We start from the raw sequence: 18858 nt of genomic DNA, 5'->3' as shown, positions 1-18858 counted from the left end.
TTAATTTGCATTGCACTGATGACATATGATGTGGAGCAGCTCTTCATATGCTTATCTGCCATCTGTATATCTTATTAGATGAGATATCTGTTAAGGTCTTTGGCCTATTTTTTAAATCAGGTTGATTTTTTTTCATTATTATTATTGTGTCTTAAGAATTCTTTGTACATTTTGGATAACAATTCTTTATTAGACATTTCTTTTTCAAATATTTTTCCCAGTCTGTGTGTTGTCTTCTTTTTCTCTTGATGCTGTCTTTTGCAGAAGAGAGGATTTTAATTTTAATGAAGTCCAGCTTATCAATTATTTCTTTTATGGATTGCGACTTTCATGTTGTATCTAAAAAGTCATCACCACACTCAAAGTCATTTAGGTTTTGTCCTATGTTATCTTCTAGAAGTTTTATGGTTTTGCATTTTACATTTAGGTCTGTGATCCATTTTGACTTAATTTTTGTGAAGTGTATAAGGTATGTGTCTAAGATCTTTTTTTTTTTTTTGCATGTGGCTGTCCAGTTGTTCCAGCACCATTTGCTGAAAACATTATTTTTGCTCTATTGTATTGTTTTTGCTCCTTTGTTAAAGTTCAGTTGACTACAGTTATGTGGGCCTATTTCTGGATTCTCTATTCTAATCCACTGATCTATTTGTCTGTTCTTTCACCAGTACCACATTGTCTTGATTACTGTAGCTTTATAGTAACTCAAAGTTGAATAGTGTCAGTCCTCTAATTTTGTTCTTTTCCTTCAACACTGTGTTGGCTATTCTGGGTCTTTTGCCCCTGCCAAAAAACTTTAGAATATGTTTACCAATATCCACAGAATAACTTTGTTGAGATTTCATTGGATCTATAAATCAAGTTAGGAAGAACTGACATTTTGATAATATTTAGTCTTCCCATCCATGAACATAAAAATATCTCTCCATTTATTTAGTTCTTCTTTGATTTCTTTCATCAGAGTTTTGTAGTTTTCCTCACATAGATCTTGTACGTATTTTATAATATTTATACCTACGTACTTCATTTTTCTCAGGTGCTAATGTAAATGGTATTATTATTTTTTTAAATTTTAGATTCCACTTGTTCATTGCTGGTATATAGGAAAGCAACTGACTTTTGTATATTAACCTTGTACCCTACAATCTTACTATAATTGCTTATTAGTTCCAGGAAGTTTTTTGTCACTTCTTTCAGGTTTTCTATATGAACGATCATGTCATCTGTGAACAAAGACAGTTTTATTTCTCCATTCTCAATCTGTATACCTTTTTTTTTTCTTGTTTTATTCAATTAGCAAGGACTTCCAGTATGATGTTGAAAAGGTGTGGTGAGAGGGGACATCCTTGCCTTGTACCTGATCTTAGTGGGAAAGCTTCAAGTTTCTATTAGGTATGTCAACTGTAGGTTTTTTTGTAGTTATTTCTTTATCAAGCTGAAATTTCCTTCTCTATTACTAGTTTTCTGAGAGTTTTTAAATCATGAATGGGTGTTGGATTTGTCAAATGCTTTTTCCGCATCTATTGATATGATTTTGTGATTTTTGTTTTTTAGCTTGCTGATGTGATAGATCACATTAATTGATTTTTGAATGTTGACGCAGCCTTACATACCTGGGGTAAATCCTACTTGGTTGTGGTGTATAATTCTTTTCATACATTTTGGATCCAATTTGTGACTTTTGTATCTATGTTCAGGAGATACACAGTATTCTTGTAATATCTTTGTCTGGTTTTGGTATTAGAATAATGCTGCCCTAAGAAGTATTCCTTCTGCTTCTATTCTCTGAAAGAGATTGTAGAGAATTAGTATAATTTCTTCCTTAAATAGTTGGTAGAAATCACCAGTGAACCTCTCTGGGGCTGGTGCTTTCTATTTTGGGGAGATTATTATTGATTCAATAAATCTCTTTAATAGATATAGACTTTTTTGGCACATTTTAAAAATCAGGTTATTCATCTTCTTATTGTTGAGTTTTAACAATTCTTTGTATATTTTGGATACCAGTCTTTTATCAGTATGTCTTTTGCAAATATTTTCTCCTAGTTTGTGGCTCGAGTTCTATGCAATTTTGTCACATATGTAGGTTCATGTATCTACCAACATTGCCAAGATACCGGACAGTTCAGTCGCCATGGGATCCTTTGTGGTTGCCCTTTTTTTAATAGAGAAGTATAGTTGATTTACAATGTTGTTGTTGTGCTACTTTCAGGTGACCAATAAAGTGATTCAGAAGAATAGATAGATAGGTAGATAGATAGATAGACAGACATTTTTTTCTGATTCTTTTCCATTATAGATTATTATAAGATAATGAATATAGTTTCCTGTGCCATACAGTAGGTTCTTGTTTTTTATCTATTTTATCTATAGTAGCATGTTATCTGTATCCGGTTGCCCTTTTACAATCACACCCATCCTGCTCTTGTTCCCTTCCCCATTCCTCTCCCATGGCCATCACTAAACTGTTCTCTATTTCTATAATTTTGTAATTTAAAGAATGATTTATAAATGGAATCATAGAGTATATAATCTTTGAGGATTGGGTTGTTACACTCAGTGTAAATCTCTGGAGATTCATCCAGGTTGTTATGTGTATCAATAGTTCATTTTTTTATTGCTGAGTAGTATTATATAGTATGAATGTACCACAGTTTATTGAACATTTACATATTGAAGGACTTCTGAGTTGTTTCTGGTCTTTGGCTGTTACAAATAAAGCTGCTGTAAACATTCATGTGCAGGTGTTTGCATGAATCTAAGTTTTCATTTCTCTGGGATAAATGCCCAGGAGTGAAATTGCTGAGTCATATAGTAATGGTAGGTTTAGTTTTAAAAGAAATGGACAAATCCTTTAGTAGAGTAGCTGTACCATTCTACATTTCCACCAGCTATGTATGCGTGATCCAGTTTTTCCAAATCCTTGCAGGTATTTAGTGTTGTCGTTATTTTTTTAAATTTTAGCTATTTTTGTAGGTTGTAATGATATCTCATTGTCTTACTTTGAATTTCCATAATAGCTAATGATTGATAATAATGAGATACTGACCATGTTTTCATGTGTTTATTGGCCATCTGTAAATCCTCTTCAGTGAAATATCTGTTTATGTATTTTGCCCATTTTCCAATTGTACTGTTTGGAGCTTTTTAAACTGTTGAGTTTTGAAGAGTTCTTTATATATCCTAGCACAAAATCTTTGTCAGATATGTGGTTTGTAAAATATTTTCTTTCACTCTATACCTTATCTTTTTACCTCCTTAACTAGATCTTTAGTAGAACAAAGCTTTTAATTTTTATGAGTTCAAATTTATACATTTTCTTTTTATATACCATGCTTTTGATTTTAAAGCTAAGAAGAGTTTATCCACTTTGCCAATCTCTGACTTTGTGTTTTTAGACCATTTACATTTAACTAATTGTTCATATGTTAGAGCCTAAGTTTTCCATTTTATTAGTTTTTTAAATTTGTTTCCTCTGTTTCTTATTCTTGTATTTCTATTTTCTTGCCTTTCTGTGGGTTACTTGAACAATTTTTAGAATTTTAATTTTTTAATAGTGTTTCTGAGTATATCTCTTGGTACAGTTTTCTTAGCTGTTGTTGTGTAGTTTACATTTTTTAAAGGGTCACAGGCTGTTATGTCCAGAGTGGGTTTGAAGGTGGGAATATTAAAAGAAGAGAGATCAGTAGAAATGCTATTGAGGTTATTACACCATTGTGAGATAGTAATTTTAAGTGTTGTCATTGGTGAAAGTCTCCAAGGAAGCACATTCTCTTCTCTCTGGGTGAAATATTATTTCTCACTCCTTTCACCTCAACACTTACTCATGTTTTATTTTGTCATTTTCATCTAAAAGCCTATGATTTTTCTTAAAACATCTTTATTGGAGTATAATTGCTTTACAATGGTGTGTTAGTTTTTGCTTTATAACAAAGTGAATCAGCTATACATATACATATATCCCTATATCTCCTCCCTCTTGCGTCTCTCTCCCACCCTCTCTATCCCACCCCTCTAGGTGGTCACAAAGCACTGAGCTGATCTCCCTGTGCTATGCGGCTGCTTCCCACTAGCTATTTTACATTTGGTAGTGTATATATGTCCATGCCATCTCTCACTTCCTCCCAGCTTACCCTTCCCCCTCCCTGTGTCCTCAAGTCCATTCTCTATGTCTGCATCTTTATTCCTGTCCTGCCCCTAGTTTCTTCAGAACCTTTTTTTTTTTTTTTTAGATTTCATATATATGTGTTAGCATACGGTATTTGTTTTTCTCTTTCTGACTTAGATTGGATTTCTGCATTGCTCCAATGTTTGCCCATATAACCCCTAACTTTCCTATTACAGAACTAACCACATGAATTTGTAATTTATTGTTTGTTTGTTTGTTCTTCCATTACACCGTGAACTCCTTGAGTGTAGGAATCATATCTTATTACTCCATTCTGGGTACTAACCCCTCATAGAGTGGCTTGAGAACTAGTAGGCACTCAAAAAGTATCTATTGACTGAAAGAATAAATTTTATGAGATTCATTTAAATTGCCTTCCAAAACACTGACAGTTTATTCCCATAGATGTTATCAAAGTGTTTTAATACCAGTGTATGACATTTTAAAATTTAAATATTAATAATTTAAAACAACATTTTCAATTTAAGTTTGCTTTAGTATAGTCCAGTGGAATTGGGCTATAAACAAGAAAAGAAACCTTAATCGGTATGCTTATTATATATAAGAGTACTCTGTGTGTTACTGTGGGATTTTTTTTAATGTTGTTTTGGTCACTTCTGAATGGACCAGACATATAATATTGCTGCAGAAACTATTCCAGTGCACCAAGTCACTATTTCAACTCAGAGAATATGATGGATTAATCACTTAGGCATCCAAAATGAGTTCTGGTTTTGATTTCCCTGAGGTTTCAAAGGTAACACACCAAAACCTCCTATTTTTATGTTCCAAGGAAATATAACTAAACCCACAACATTCACATAACACCAAAAAGTGGCCCAAACAGCTGCTGTTGCTGAAACCTTTATGTGCAGATTGTAACCTAGAGGAAATATTTTTGGACAAGTGTGGATGAGAGCTTTCTGTACAGGATTCAATACTCAAAGTGCTGACACACAGGATGACAGTGTGGCATGGGAATCAGTATTCGGCATGGGAATCAGTATTCCAGGCTATGTTATTTTAAAAAGAAATGTGTGACTGCTTCCCAAGGAAACCAAACCACGGAGCCAGACTGCCTCTATCTTTCTGTCAAATGCCTAATTGTACTAAGATTCTCTAAAGATAGGGTAGTGGGATTTTCCCATATTAGAGTGACCTGCTGCTTTATCAATAATTTGGCTCACATTTTTGTTTGGTGAAGTCTCAGTGGATGATGACTTAATCTATAAAAATGTGATAGGAAGGAGCACTAGTAGTGAGATTTAAACAGTGACCTTCTTGAATTTTTTAAGGAATGATTTTCACAAGAACCACAAGATGGCATTGTCTACTATAGGACTGTGCTCTGACACTCAGAACTGACAGCACCGAATGGAGACAGAGTTGCTTCACATCCCTCATTTTCTTTGGAAGATTTTGTCCCTACAACCCACATTAGCTTTATTCACTGTGTGCTGTGTGGTTGTGGTGAGCGTTGGGTTGTAAAGGGGGAAAAGTAGTTGGAAATGCATCTTGGACAGCCTCAAGAAGGGCACTGACGGACTAGAATGAAATAAAGACCGAAGGAAGTCTGGGTGAGAACACAGGTGCTCCCACCTGCCACTATGCCAGATTCAAAGACTCAGCTAGTGTTTACACACCAACAAAGAGGAGATTTAGATCTGATCCAGTTATTGTAGTTTAAGCAATTCATATTTGTTTGGATTAACCATTCCCAAAAGATTTTACCCTTTCCCTTTGGTACCATTCATATAGACCTACACTGGCAACTCCATAACGACATGTCCAGTATAACGTATGTAGGATGGAATACAGTCTCTCATCTCCAGTCTCTGAGCATGATGTTGTAATGTAAAGCAAAAGGAAGGAATTCATAGCAAGTGAATTCCTACACTGAGCATATACTTTACAAAACTTTCTCATTTTAGGCCTCACAACAACCCCATATGTAGGTATTACAGATGAGGAAACTGAGACTCAGAAAGGTTGAGAAACTAGTCCAAGCTCATAAAGTAGTGCCGTACGATTTCTTCTTAATCTCAAAATAGTCTAATTCTAACATCCATGGGCTTTGCACTATAACACACTGTTTTCAAATAGAAAGACACTGTGTATCTAAGTAAACCTGAAACAAACGTCACAGTTCTCTCTTTAGTCTCAGTGCACCTCTGTGTATCGGGGCGGGGGGCAGGGGATGCGTGATCATAGACCATAAGTGCCCCTATGGCAGAGACTAAGCCTGCCCAACACTGCTTTCTTCAATGTTCTGGTTGAGATGTCTGGTTAATATAATACATAAAGCAATTGGATAATTTTACTTTTTCCCTCAATGGACTGGAAATTCAATTGCATAGACCATGTCAACTTCATATTATGTGTTATGAACCATTGTTTTTTAGTTTTCTGTGAGTCACATGCAACAGAGAGTTTGCAACTGAGGACTTAGCACTTGGTGTAAAGTGTATGTTTTTGTGTAAAAATCTGTGGGTCAAAGTGAGCAATCCTAGATGCCAGACGCTTTCCAGAAGCTAAAGTTTCAAAGATGCATAAGATGCAGTCCCTACCCCCCAAGGAGCTGAGAGTTTAGTAAGGAAGACTGACACAGAAAGAGATATAATTTCAGCCTCATTTGGGAAGTGTTGTGAAAGAGGCAGGCACTGGAAGGTAGGTGAACATAGAGAAGGGCATTTATCCATCCTGAGGCTTCAGGGAAGGCTTCCTACAGGATATAATATATCAGCTAGGCTCTGGAGGATGATTTAGAGGCTAGAGTCAAAATAAACCCTTTGTCTTGCCTCCTACTCTTCACTAGAAACCCACTTGGAAGAAAAACCTTCACCAAGTCTCAGTTGAGTATCAGATACTGATTTGAAGGTCCATGCTGATTATTCTTCATTCTACTCCTCAAATGATTTGCCCCATCTTCCCTGAGAGTCTAACCTCAGAGACTGCATCACTTGGGCTCCATTGCCCCTGTGCTTCAGTTGGTTTGGCCAGCATGGAAGCACTAGCAGAAGATCCCATGGAAGGATAAGAGAGAGGTTGGTGTATTTATAACTCGTACTCCTTCCAAATTTGTTGCAATTATGCTAATCACTGTATCCTCCTATGACTACGTTATAGACCTTCGTTCTTAGTTGCAGCTTTCAAAGAGACTCTAGGAACACCATTTCCACCCTTGCCCTGATGCTAGTGCCTGGGAGCCTCAACACCCCTTGTTGGTTCCCTTAACCCTTCCCACACCACTATTAATCATTCTTTCATTTAAAAAAAATATTTATAATTCCCTTCCAAAGATGCCATCTCTTTCCTGTGGGACCCTGACTGATAAAAGTGAGAGAAAAAGAAGAGCTTTAACTAACTCAAGATTCATCTTGAGTAGTCTCACCAACCACAAAGGCTGAGCAGAAACATGTCTGACATTTAGTGGATTGAGTGACTTTAGGCAGAGTCGCCTTACACTCTAGATCCCTACAAAAAATGGATATTATTGTGGCTGCTGTGCCCATGCTTAGGACAGATAAGATACAGTGCAATTCAGCAAGTAATTCTTGAGTTCCTATTATTTGCTAGCGCTGTGTTGGAGTGGATGCCACAGAGGTAAAAAGGAATCTCTTCCCTTAATGATCTCATAATCCAGAAAAGAAGAAAGAGAAGTAAGTCAACAATTCCAGTGAAGACACGTTGAAGAGGCAAAAACGAAGTGTCCTTCATTCAGTTTGGGGGAGGTGGTCCTATTCAGGATAGCGTGGCTTTGCTGTGGTAGCAAATCAACCCTGAAACCTAAGAGGTTTTATTTTATTAGTTTATTTTTCTCTCATGTGAAGGCTGATATATTTTGGGCATATATCTTAAAACTATACCATTTTTAATGTGTGGCCTCCAATATTCTATGGCAGAGAAAGAAAGGGATGGAAGCAGCACATTGCTTTTAATAGTTTTGGCTCATAAGTAACAGAGTCCCTTTTTTTCACAATTTATTAGTCAGAACTAATTTATGATTAATGAACACAAGAGTTCATGGAAAGGTTTTTGGAAGAGGTGACAATTGAGCTTGGTCTTAAAGAATAAGGGGAAATTATAGATGATAAAGAGATCTGATGATAAAGAGAAGGGAGGGCATTTTAGATGAAGAGAAGGACATGTTTAAAGGTAAGGTAACAAGGACAAGTGTGGAGTCTTCAGGGAAGTACATATATTCTGGCATAAGTGGAACCCCAGGAGGTCACGAGAGGGTGATGAGAGGTAAGGCAGGAGAGGAAGGCAGTGGTCCGATGATAAAGTGCTTTATTTGCCGTGGTTAGGGTTTGGGAATTTACCCCAAAGTTTACGAGAAGACATAGGATTTCAAAGGTGGGGGAAGTAACATTAGCAACATTAGATTTTAAAACAATCATTCTCTTAGAATGAGGAGAACAGACATCAGAAGGAAGTGAACTAGAAAGCAACGGGGCTCTGGCATTAATCCAGGCACAAATGGGAAGGGCCAGCATAAAGTCAGCAGTGCTGGAGGCGAAGAGTATGATGGACTTGGTGCTACTTCAAGTTGGACTTCAATGGGCTTTGTGACCTGGAGAGGAAGCAGGAGGAGTCTAGTATGACTTTTAGGGCTTCAGACTACTGTCCCTACATGGAACTTGGTACTTTCCCTGAGCCAGGGAGCATAGAATGAGAGGCAGAAGATGGACGGGATGGAGAGACACGTACTTTGAGACATGATGAAGTTGAGGTTTCTGCAGGATCCACAGGTGGAGGTGTCCAATAAACAATTGGAACAGGATCAAGACCTTGGCTGGAGGTATGGAACTGGGAGTTCTAGATCACTGGAAGCCATAAGAATGAGCAAAAGTATCTACAAAGGATGGATAAGAAAGCTCGGGATGCACATCCATGAGACATGGGAGAGAGGGGCACTTCTACATAATTCAGAGCAGACCTTGATAAATGGTGATCCATGAATGCAAAGGCAATGCTCAGAGGTGAACCATAGGTCAGTATGATGGAAAGCGTGAGGATGAAGGAAAAGGAAACACTATCAAGCAATGAGTCTATGAGTAGAAGAGAGAAAGAGGAAAACCATGAACTACCCATTGCAAAAGAGGTCATCATAAGTCAGAAAGATACAGGTAAGTAAGACAGCAGAGCTGAGAATTTCTGAGTCAGCAAGTTAGAGAAGGGCTGAGTGTGCGACTTTGACAACACCTTGGTTTATATACCGAAAAACAAATCAGTTCGTCAATGTTCTCCCTTCTCAATGCCTACTTCTGTGAATTGGGGTTCAGACATTTTTCTAACCTACAGTATATTTAGAGCAAATTTGGAAACTGTTAATTTGATAACTTTGGGAACTGCTCAGGTAGCAAATATTAAAATCTCCAAGTAATATTTTTAAATTGAAAACTTAAGATACACCAGGCACAGCCTTAGCAGTTTATGTTTGCTACCTCCTTTAATTCTGTGCAGAGGGTGTTATTATCCCCATTTACAGATATAAGGATTAAGGCCTCAGATAGATAATGTGGTACATCTAAAATTGAATAGCTGGCAAAGGACAAAGTTAAAGTTGACAGCCTGGTCTTTATTACACCAGAGCATTAGCCACCAGCCATCCTGTCTCCTGTAAGTTGTCAAAAAGGAAATACCTCTAGTCAATAGATCTCTGAAAATTAATAGTTGAGTAAATTTGGAAATCACTGAGTCTCTACACCTTAAAACTATTATCTATGATTTTCTCACATCCTCTTCATTGGCCATTAATGTTTGGTGGCTCCTCCTATTATTAATTCTTTAAAACAACATTAAGATTAGTTATTAAGCAGCTCCTCATTCCAACCACGGATCCTTATTTGATTTACTCTAAGTTGCAAGGGGAATAAAGACCAGAAAAACCAGTGCTTACCCAAGTAAGCACTACATAGGGAAAACCATCCAAGCTATGTAAACTCCCATCCTCCCGATGGCTCTCCTGTTCATACATCTGTGGTGACCAGAGGAATGAGGAAACTGCCGTTAAAGGTTTTAGAGTGTTCAGGAAAATTAACTAAACAGAGTCAAGTGACAACAAACTTTGTTTTAGAAGAAGACTAGTAACGTCTTAATATACTTAATATAATTATATAATTAATATAATATAATAATTAAAGGTGTCCTTGACCTCTGATGAAATTGACAGAAAGTTGAGGAGTAGGAAGGGCAGGGGCCCTGAAGTCATGCTCAATTGTTCTTTGGGCTTGGACAGACCAAATATTGTTCTTTTTTATTTTCTTTGATAAAGAAATGCACATTTAATTATGCATTTTGTAAATGTGAAATCAATCTCTAATACATTGAGAATTAGAATATTTTGTACCCTGATCACTACTGTAGAAAATTAAACCAAACATGAAAGAATGTAATCCTATAATTAGAGTAAAATGCATGCAAAAAAAACGAGAGAGCACCAAAATAAGAAAATGTAAAACAAGGTATGCAATATAAGTTAAACATCATTTGTTTAAATTTCCTTACTAAAACACAAAGATGGTAAATATAAAATTGTTATGTTCTTTATGTATTTATCTTTATGAAAAGATAAATCCCCCAAATAAAAAAATGTATCATATATGAGAGACATATAAAACAAAATGACACTAAAAATCATTTTTAAAAGGTATAAGCAAAAATCCATCAGGTAAATGCAAAGGAGAAGAAAGAAAAATGGATATTATTAATATTGCAGAAGATAGAATTTGAGGAAAAATATTGCATCAGGTAAATAAAGCCATTTTGAATTGTCAACATATATAAGGAAGAGACTAACATCGTATAACAAATCAAATACTTTATAAAAAGCAAAAACTGAGTGAAGCACAGGGAGAAAGAGACAGAAACACAACTGCTGTGTGAGATTAAACATAGCATCATTTGTCTGTGTCGTAAATAGAGATCGTCAGTACTCCTGAACACCACGGGTCCTCCACAGTGTTCAGGACCTAGTACTCCCGAACACCATGGGTCCTCCACAGTGTTCAGGACCTAGTACTCCCGGGTTGATTGAAGGACCCTCTCTCTGTGCCTTACCGGTTAGGCTGCTGCATCTTCTAACCTTCTGCTCTGCCCCTGAACATATCCCCTCTGTCAGAAATGCTTGCCCTGTCACATCTGTAGATAGGATGTCAGCCCAAGCTCCCCCAGACAAGCTCCCCCATATTCCTCTACGTGAAGCATGGCCGACTTGAAGATTCATGAGGCCCAAACATATATTGGGTTGGCCAAAACGTTCATTCGGTTTTAAGTAAAAAAAGACATTTTTCATTTTCACGAAGAACTTTATTGAACAAGGTATTCACTAACCGAACAAACTTTTTGGCCAACCCAATACTATAAATGAGAGAAGCAGTCCAAGTAGAGAAAGTATGTCTCATCTAAAGGGCACAGCCAACAACCAGCTTCAGTCAGTTTTCAACAAAGAAGTGTACAGGCTGTGTTGCAGTTCTTCAGTTTTTCAAGAGAAGCCAGAACCTTTGATTTATATGCAGTTTCTCCATTTTCAAATGTTAGCTTAATTATCAATAAAAACAAAACAAGACTCCTCTTTGTGCTCAATCTAGCCCATGCATCTCCAGCGCAGTTCACGATTCCTACTCTAGGTTATATCTGTCTATTCTGGAACTGTTCAGTTTTCACCTTTCAAAATACATACAGCAGACTCCTTGGAATATAATTGTTAATGTTAAATGTTTCCTGAATGAATGACTGCATGAATGAATTGAAACTGTCTCTGCTGTGCAGGAAGAGAGATAATCAAGGATGAAAAGACAGTATGATAAATGCTACGAAATGGCCACACTTAGGGTATAACAGAAGCACAGAGAAAAAGTCCTTCAATCAACCCTGGATTCTCCTTCCCAGAGTATTTTTATAAAAATACCCTCCAATAGAGGAATGAATAAATAAAAGAAGAGGCCTTATTCGTACAGTAGAATGCTATACGGGAGTGATGTTGAGAGAATTGGATTTACAAGTATTGGCATGGACAAATATCAAAAAATAGTGCCAGGTGAAAAAAAAATAAGTCACAAACAGATTCATAGAGAAAGACACTGATTATGTAACATTTTTAAGTGCACAATATAACACTACACATATACATTTTTAAGAAAATATACATGTGTTGCAGAAGTAAAAAAAAATATGTGCAGGAATGATACATGTGAACTTCAAGATAGTTTTACCCTTGGGAAGGGAGGGTATGGAGTGGGGGGAGCACTGAGGCTTTAGTTATATTTTAGGAATAATAATATTAGTAATATTATATTTCTTAGGAAAAACATTTGAAACAAATATATAGATATATGTTGATACTCATTAAGTTTGGGTGGTAGGTTCACTAGTGTCTGTATGTTGTTCTCTATACTTCTGAGTATTTTTTAAATATTTCATGATTAAAAATAATAATTATGATGCCCTGTGTCATACTGGAAGAAGGAAGTTATGAGTTAATTCTAAGAACCTGGGAATTATTCTTCCAGGGCTGAAGATACTAAGCATGTGGAGAAGTGCTGTTTCACTACATAGCTCTGATATGTTTTTTGTTTCCCATTCAGATTGTCACACTGACATACAGCAGTCTCTACCTTCCCCAGCCCCAATCTGCTTCGCTTTATCCTCAGTTCCTTCCAGTCAATGGAATTAACCACTGGCCACCCCCAAGCTCAGGCAAAGCCAGTTCCCAAGTCTAGACACGACCACTGGACAACATGCAAGAAAAGAAAGGAAATTGTTCTCTCACAAAGAATGTAGAACATACTCAAGGAAAGAAAGAAGATGTTATTATAAAATGCAAGATCCACAAAGAACCTTAAGAATTTCATAGAACAGCTCCCAGTTTTACAAAAAAGGAAATCTTCAGGGAGAAGACAGACCTTCCTCAGTCGTGAAGGCTAATTAATAGTGAGGCCTGGACACAGGAGAGGTCCCAGGCTCCCACTGCAGGAATCTTTTTACTGCTGCACCTATGACACTAATAGAATTCTGGAGGTAACAAGAGCCTTAAGATGACCTATGTCTTTTATACAATAAACACAAGAACCAAGACTTCCAATAATCCTCTCACTGAAGAATTTTAAAGTTTCCAAGTCAGTTTCATGCATTCTTTAAAAATATGGTATTAATGAATCTGAGAATCTCACTCTTGAATATAAAAATTGCCAAGCCACTTAATCCATGAATCGAGTGTAATGAATTCTGAGAACCACTGAGTCATCTAATGTGAGATTCTTGAGTCATCTCTTAGTACACATTGTGCACTCTGTTTAACAGCTTTCTCCATCTTCTTTGTCTAGGGGAATACTGTTCATCCATTCACCTGTCACTTCCTTTGAAGTCTTCCCTATCATGCTGACATTGTTTGGTTTCCCCTTCTCTTTATCACCACGTGTGAATTTACAAGAGAATAAAAATAGAATAGTATGTGATAAGTGTTATGCTATTACAATTTTACCTTCTTTCTCCCCCAAACTGCAAGTTCCTTGGGATCTTGTGACATGATTAATCTCTAAAAAATAGTGCATGGTCAACAAATATTTATTGAATGAATTAAAGGCAGTGATGATTCATTATCAATGTTACATGTTTCCCAGAAACAACTGGATTTAGTCAGTATTATTACTGACTCTAAAATTCTTAGAATTAATTTTGTCCTATGATAAGACTCTCCGTAGACTGTATAATGAAATGGATTTTTAAGAGCTCTGACAAAACATTCTTCATTCAATCGTGAGTTGGAGAAAGATGAAACAGTCTACCTCTGAAAGCATAAGTTCCCCATTTGCTGGAAAAGTTTAAAGAAAAAGTAGACAACAGTCTGGAGGGGGTGTCTTAGAGGAAATGTGTACAGTGGGTGAGGGGTTGGACTAGGTATCCTTCAATATTCTTAGTGACTAGGACATCTCCCAAGACCCAGATTGTTGGTAGAGGGACCAGGCATCAGTCCATGATGCATTCACTCCATTAGAAGGAACTGGGGAAACATAAGGGGGAGAGATACAATATCAACCTTGAGGAGTTCAGCCTAATGGAGAAACCACTCAATCCTTTGCACAGTCATACCAAGAAGAGGCAGCCCACTTATTCCGGGTGGCCCCAATAGGCAGCAAGAAGTTAAGGGAATGTTAGGCAAATAACATGCCAATGGTAGAAAGAAAATTCTAATAATTAAGCCAACCTAACTAAAAGTATCTAACAGTGGATTAAGCGCCCTGTGTAGGAATGAGCATCTTCCCTCAGAGATGTTCAGCAAGGAGGTCAAATGACCAACAGTTTGGGATGGGATTGGGTGGATTTTTATCCTCATTCGAAGGTGGGGTTATATTTAGGGTGTCCACACATCCCACTTTCCCCTACACAGTTCTAGTTTACACCTGTTGTTCTAGCATAATTATTAGTTCTTCTCCATTTCACTTTCAAAAGTGTCCCAGTTTGGAAGATAAATCATATGGTCACCCTACTTACATTAGATGACTCCAAAATCCCTTTCAAAGTTAATAATCTTACTCAATGTTCTACCTAGGGGTAGGAGCTTTATAAAAGAAGGGGTATATCAGCTGGGTTAGAAGTGGGGATCTGAGACTGAAGGAGACGTTTGTCAAGATCCCACTGGATTATCTCTTCCATCCCATGACTTCAAGTATCACTATTTGTGAAAATTCTCAAACCCATGTATTTATCTCTAACTTCCCTACTAAGTCATGAATTTTCATTGACTTTATGGAGACCAACACTTTGATGTCCTATAGAGGCACCTCTAAGGAAACATAGTTCGTATGTTTTGAGAACAAATACCATATGAGTTTGTTATAGGACCATTTTCTAATACATATCTTTGATAGTAAAAATTCATATGGACACAGTAATAAAATTAAAAATTAAATACATGTATTAATATTATATATTGATTTATAACAATTCATGTAAAGCTTCTTGATCTTATCACAGAACCTGAGGAATTGTGTAAAGTGAGAATATTCTGTGCTAAATTTCACACTGTAGTGAAAATTAAAGTTCTTAGCCTAGTGTTATATACTTTTTGTCTTCTCAGTAAATATTTAAATAATAATGGGATCTTCAAATGGGAAAGTGTGTGGGTATTTGAAACCTACATTTTCTTGTCTCTAAGTAATATTTTGTGAATATCAGAACTGGAGAAGGGTCACAGAGTTTCACACATATCCAAAGCTTTGTCATAGCTCTCTCCAGGGTGTCCATGAGTAAATTTGAAAATGTCTACAGTGGAAATGAAAACAATGCTTATGGCTGCAGCCCAATAATTCTTTGGAGAAACCCTAGTGAGTCACAAAGTAAAGGTGTCAGAAACTAGGCCAACTTGCCTTTGCATGGATGCATTCAGCATCACTGGGTGCCACCTGACATAATTCATCTCTTGTCCCAGAGAGTTCAAAATTTCAACAGAGTTCAAGGTTGTAAAGTCCCCAAACTGTCAAAATACCTGGGATTTGGAACTCAGCACTGGGAGTATGGTCTGAGGAGCTAGAGCATCTGGCATCACCTGGGTGCTCATTAGAAATGCAGAATCTGGCGCCCTACCCTAGACCTGCTAAATCAGCATCTGCAATGGGTAAGATCCTAGGTAAATTCATATGCATGTTAAAAGTATAAGAACTTAGGACTTCCCTGGTGGTCCCGTGGTTAGGACTTCGCCTTCCAGTGCAGGGGGTGCAGGTTCGATCCCTGGTCGCGGAGCTAAGATCCCACATGCCTCGTGGCCAAAAGACCAAAACATAGAACAGAAGCAATGTTGTAACAAATTCAATAAAGACTTTAAAAATGGTCCTCATCAAAAAATCTTTAAAAAACCAAAAGTATAAGAACTTAAAACTTCTCATCACAAGAAAAAATTGTTAACTATGTGAGGTGATGGATGTGAACTAAACTTACTGTGGTGATCATTCATATATATGTGTGTATATATATGTATATAAATAAAATCATTATGCTGCACACCTTAAACATATGCAATGTTATATGTCAATAATATCTCAATAAAACTGGGGGGAAAAGTGTGAGAAACACTAGCCTAGGACACTTACTCACCCAAAGCCTACAGGCCTGGATTCAGATTGGACTGTTCCAATCACTGTAATAATACTTAAGTTGTAGGATTAAACCAGACATCATGACTGACACAGAGAAGGGGCCCCTATATGTTAATTCCCTTGCTCATCCTATACAAAATCTGTCCCTGTCCTGGTCAGCCCAGGAAGGGGCTCCTCTATCACTTGTAACTCTTTGTTGCTTGAATGGGTATCTTCCATTCTTAGAAAACATCCACAGATTTTGGTCCAGAAAAAGACCTACTTGGTTCATGACGCATGGTCATCTTCTCACCCACTACCTTCCTTCTGAAGATGTGGAAAGGGCTTTCTCCTGGGAGCGGGGACGTGGGGGAATCAGAAAAACAGAACCTGGTTCTGTATTTTTCACAGAGCCTTTCTGAGGCTTTCGAAGAGCATGAAATGCAATTACTACCAATGTGAAATCCGCAGTTGTTCATTATGAGGTTATTCAGTGCTATTGTTACCTGACCTATAAGCAACTGTTGTCAACTAATGTAAATTGTCACTGGGACCTGGAATTATTATATACAAGTGTAATAAATCTGGTTCTCAGATTGGCACAGAATTCTTCCCTCCCCTGCTCTCAATCTTCACCATAGTTGTGTCATGTATAGCTATGGTCACACTTCTCACTTTTCTTTATGCAATTCCTCTTTGTTTATATTTTTCCCCAGAGGTTCTGCTCTATTAAACATTTTTATTCCTGCAACCCAGGACTTTTGGCCATTGAAGACCCAGTAAAGAGGTTAATCTGAGCTGAAATAGATCAGACCTGTTACACTCACTCTGATTTATCTGACTCCTTTGCTGGTTCACCAGCTTGAAATCTTTGGCACTGGTTCAGGCCATGTCTCTGGCAGAGAGGTTTTTGGTTTTCTTAAAATTTATTTTAAAGGTTGCTCTGTTTTCGTTACAGATGATATGGTTGAATCTCAAAGTGCCACAAAGTAAAATGCATATACTAAATTTGATAGATATTTTCCCCCTGGGGCCATAAAAATGGAAACAAAGCAATTTAAGGAGATCTTTTCAAACTTCTGGGATGCACAGTGGAAAATATATTAGGTTGGTTGGACTTTTTTTTTTTAATTTTAATTTTTTGTTAACATCTTTATTGGAGTATAAATGCTTTACAATGGTGTGTTAGTTTCTGTTGTATAACAAAGTGAATCAGCTATACATATATGTATATTCCCATATCCCCTCTCTCTTGCATCTCCCTCCCACCCTCCCTAGGTGGCACTTATTTTTGTTCTTGGGTGCTGGCGACCTGAAGACAGCAGCTGTTTTTTGCACATGCTGATATCATTTCTACCGTGGTAAATACAGATGTGCTGCCTGCTGGACAGAGAGATGCACTGGTATTCTGCCTGGGCTCTCTGGCATCAATGCAAGGATGTTTGAGCTGGCTAGCAGAGGAAGAACTCAGTGACCAAAAATACCAAGAGATGGTAGAAATCTTTCCTTGCAGGCAAAGAAGAAAGAAGGCAAAAAGAGACCCACACTGGAAAAATCCCTTGCTATTGGAAGGAGAGTTTGTCATGCTTCCCAGGTTCCCATGTTTCCCCAGGATTTCGGAAGTCATTTTGGACTTTTTGTTTCTCATAAACAACTGATTTGAAGAAGATGTTTCAAACTAGGTAGTGGTGGGAATTTACTACACAAGTATAATGAGTCTAATACATTATAAGAAAGTTCTTCCTGATAAGATGATGCAATCTTTGCCACTGATGAGTTTGGCTTTGAATTTCAAGCAGGGATAATGGTGGATAATTTAAATATGAATTGTATTGATTACAACTTGATTGGCATCCTCTGTGGTACTCAGTGCAGCATTTGTCCATCAGAGACAAGTCTTTAGTTACCTGACAGGAGCCTACAGAGAGAACATTCTGTCCAAGGGCTGGGGCAGCCCAGCACCTGGTCCTGAGGCTCAGTCAGTCACATAGTCTCCCAATAATCTCACTCCCAACCAGAGACTAAGAATCCAAGATCTTTGGAGCCCTTTATCCTACATCCAGAACGGAGATATTTGGAAGGTAATGGGGTATTGACTCCCAAGTTTCCTTCAAGGTCTTGTGTCCCTGGGGTCAAGAGTGCCTGCAATACCTTTATGTCCTTGAATATCTATTTTCCATAAACTCATACCTTATCATGCCTTGTGCTGTGGAAGCTGGATCTCAGGGTTTAATGCAGAGCAGAATCATGGCCTGTCTTTTCTCAAGAAGAAACCCTGAAACAGACATAGGAAGCAACGACACCTCAGTGTGTTGAATGATTTTCCTTATTTCTCTGAGGTCCAGAGATCTAAGACTGCTGGTCCCAAAGGTCCTACTAAATAAATGCCCCACACTTGCAGCTCTGCTGTGTCAAAAGTCCTGGCTGTTTCCAGAAGAAAAAGCATGCCCAGTTTTGCTTACACATACAATTGTTTTGAATCCACTTGTCTGCCTAACTTCAAAGAAAGCCTTTGCTTACAAATTAGTCCCCAGTATTTTTTCACTTGGCCTTTAAAGTCACTCTGGCTGTGGGGACACTGACAAAGGTGGGTCAGGGTGTCCTCCACACATCTTTCAT

The 18858-nt window shown here is 37.5% G+C and overlaps 1 long non-coding RNA gene across 1 annotated transcript in view; it reads right to left on the bottom strand.

Annotated features, from left to right (window-relative positions):
* LOC133098417 (uncharacterized) overlaps positions 1-18505 on the bottom strand; it is a 374765-nt gene extending 356260 nt beyond the window's left edge. The window contains exon 1 of the long non-coding RNA XR_009702139.1: positions 18430-18505. This is a non-coding gene — a long non-coding RNA (uncharacterized LOC133098417). The remainder of the gene's footprint in view (positions 1-18429) is intronic.
* Between the last annotated feature and the right edge of the window lie 353 nt (positions 18506-18858).

This window comes from Eubalaena glacialis, chromosome 9 (genome assembly GCF_028564815.1).
Source record: "Eubalaena glacialis isolate mEubGla1 chromosome 9, mEubGla1.1.hap2.+ XY, whole genome shotgun sequence".
Taxonomy (NCBI): domain Eukaryota; kingdom Metazoa; phylum Chordata; class Mammalia; order Artiodactyla; family Balaenidae; genus Eubalaena; species Eubalaena glacialis.
Note: the sequence above shows the minus strand (reverse complement) of the source record. Positions and strands in the feature narration are given on the sequence as shown.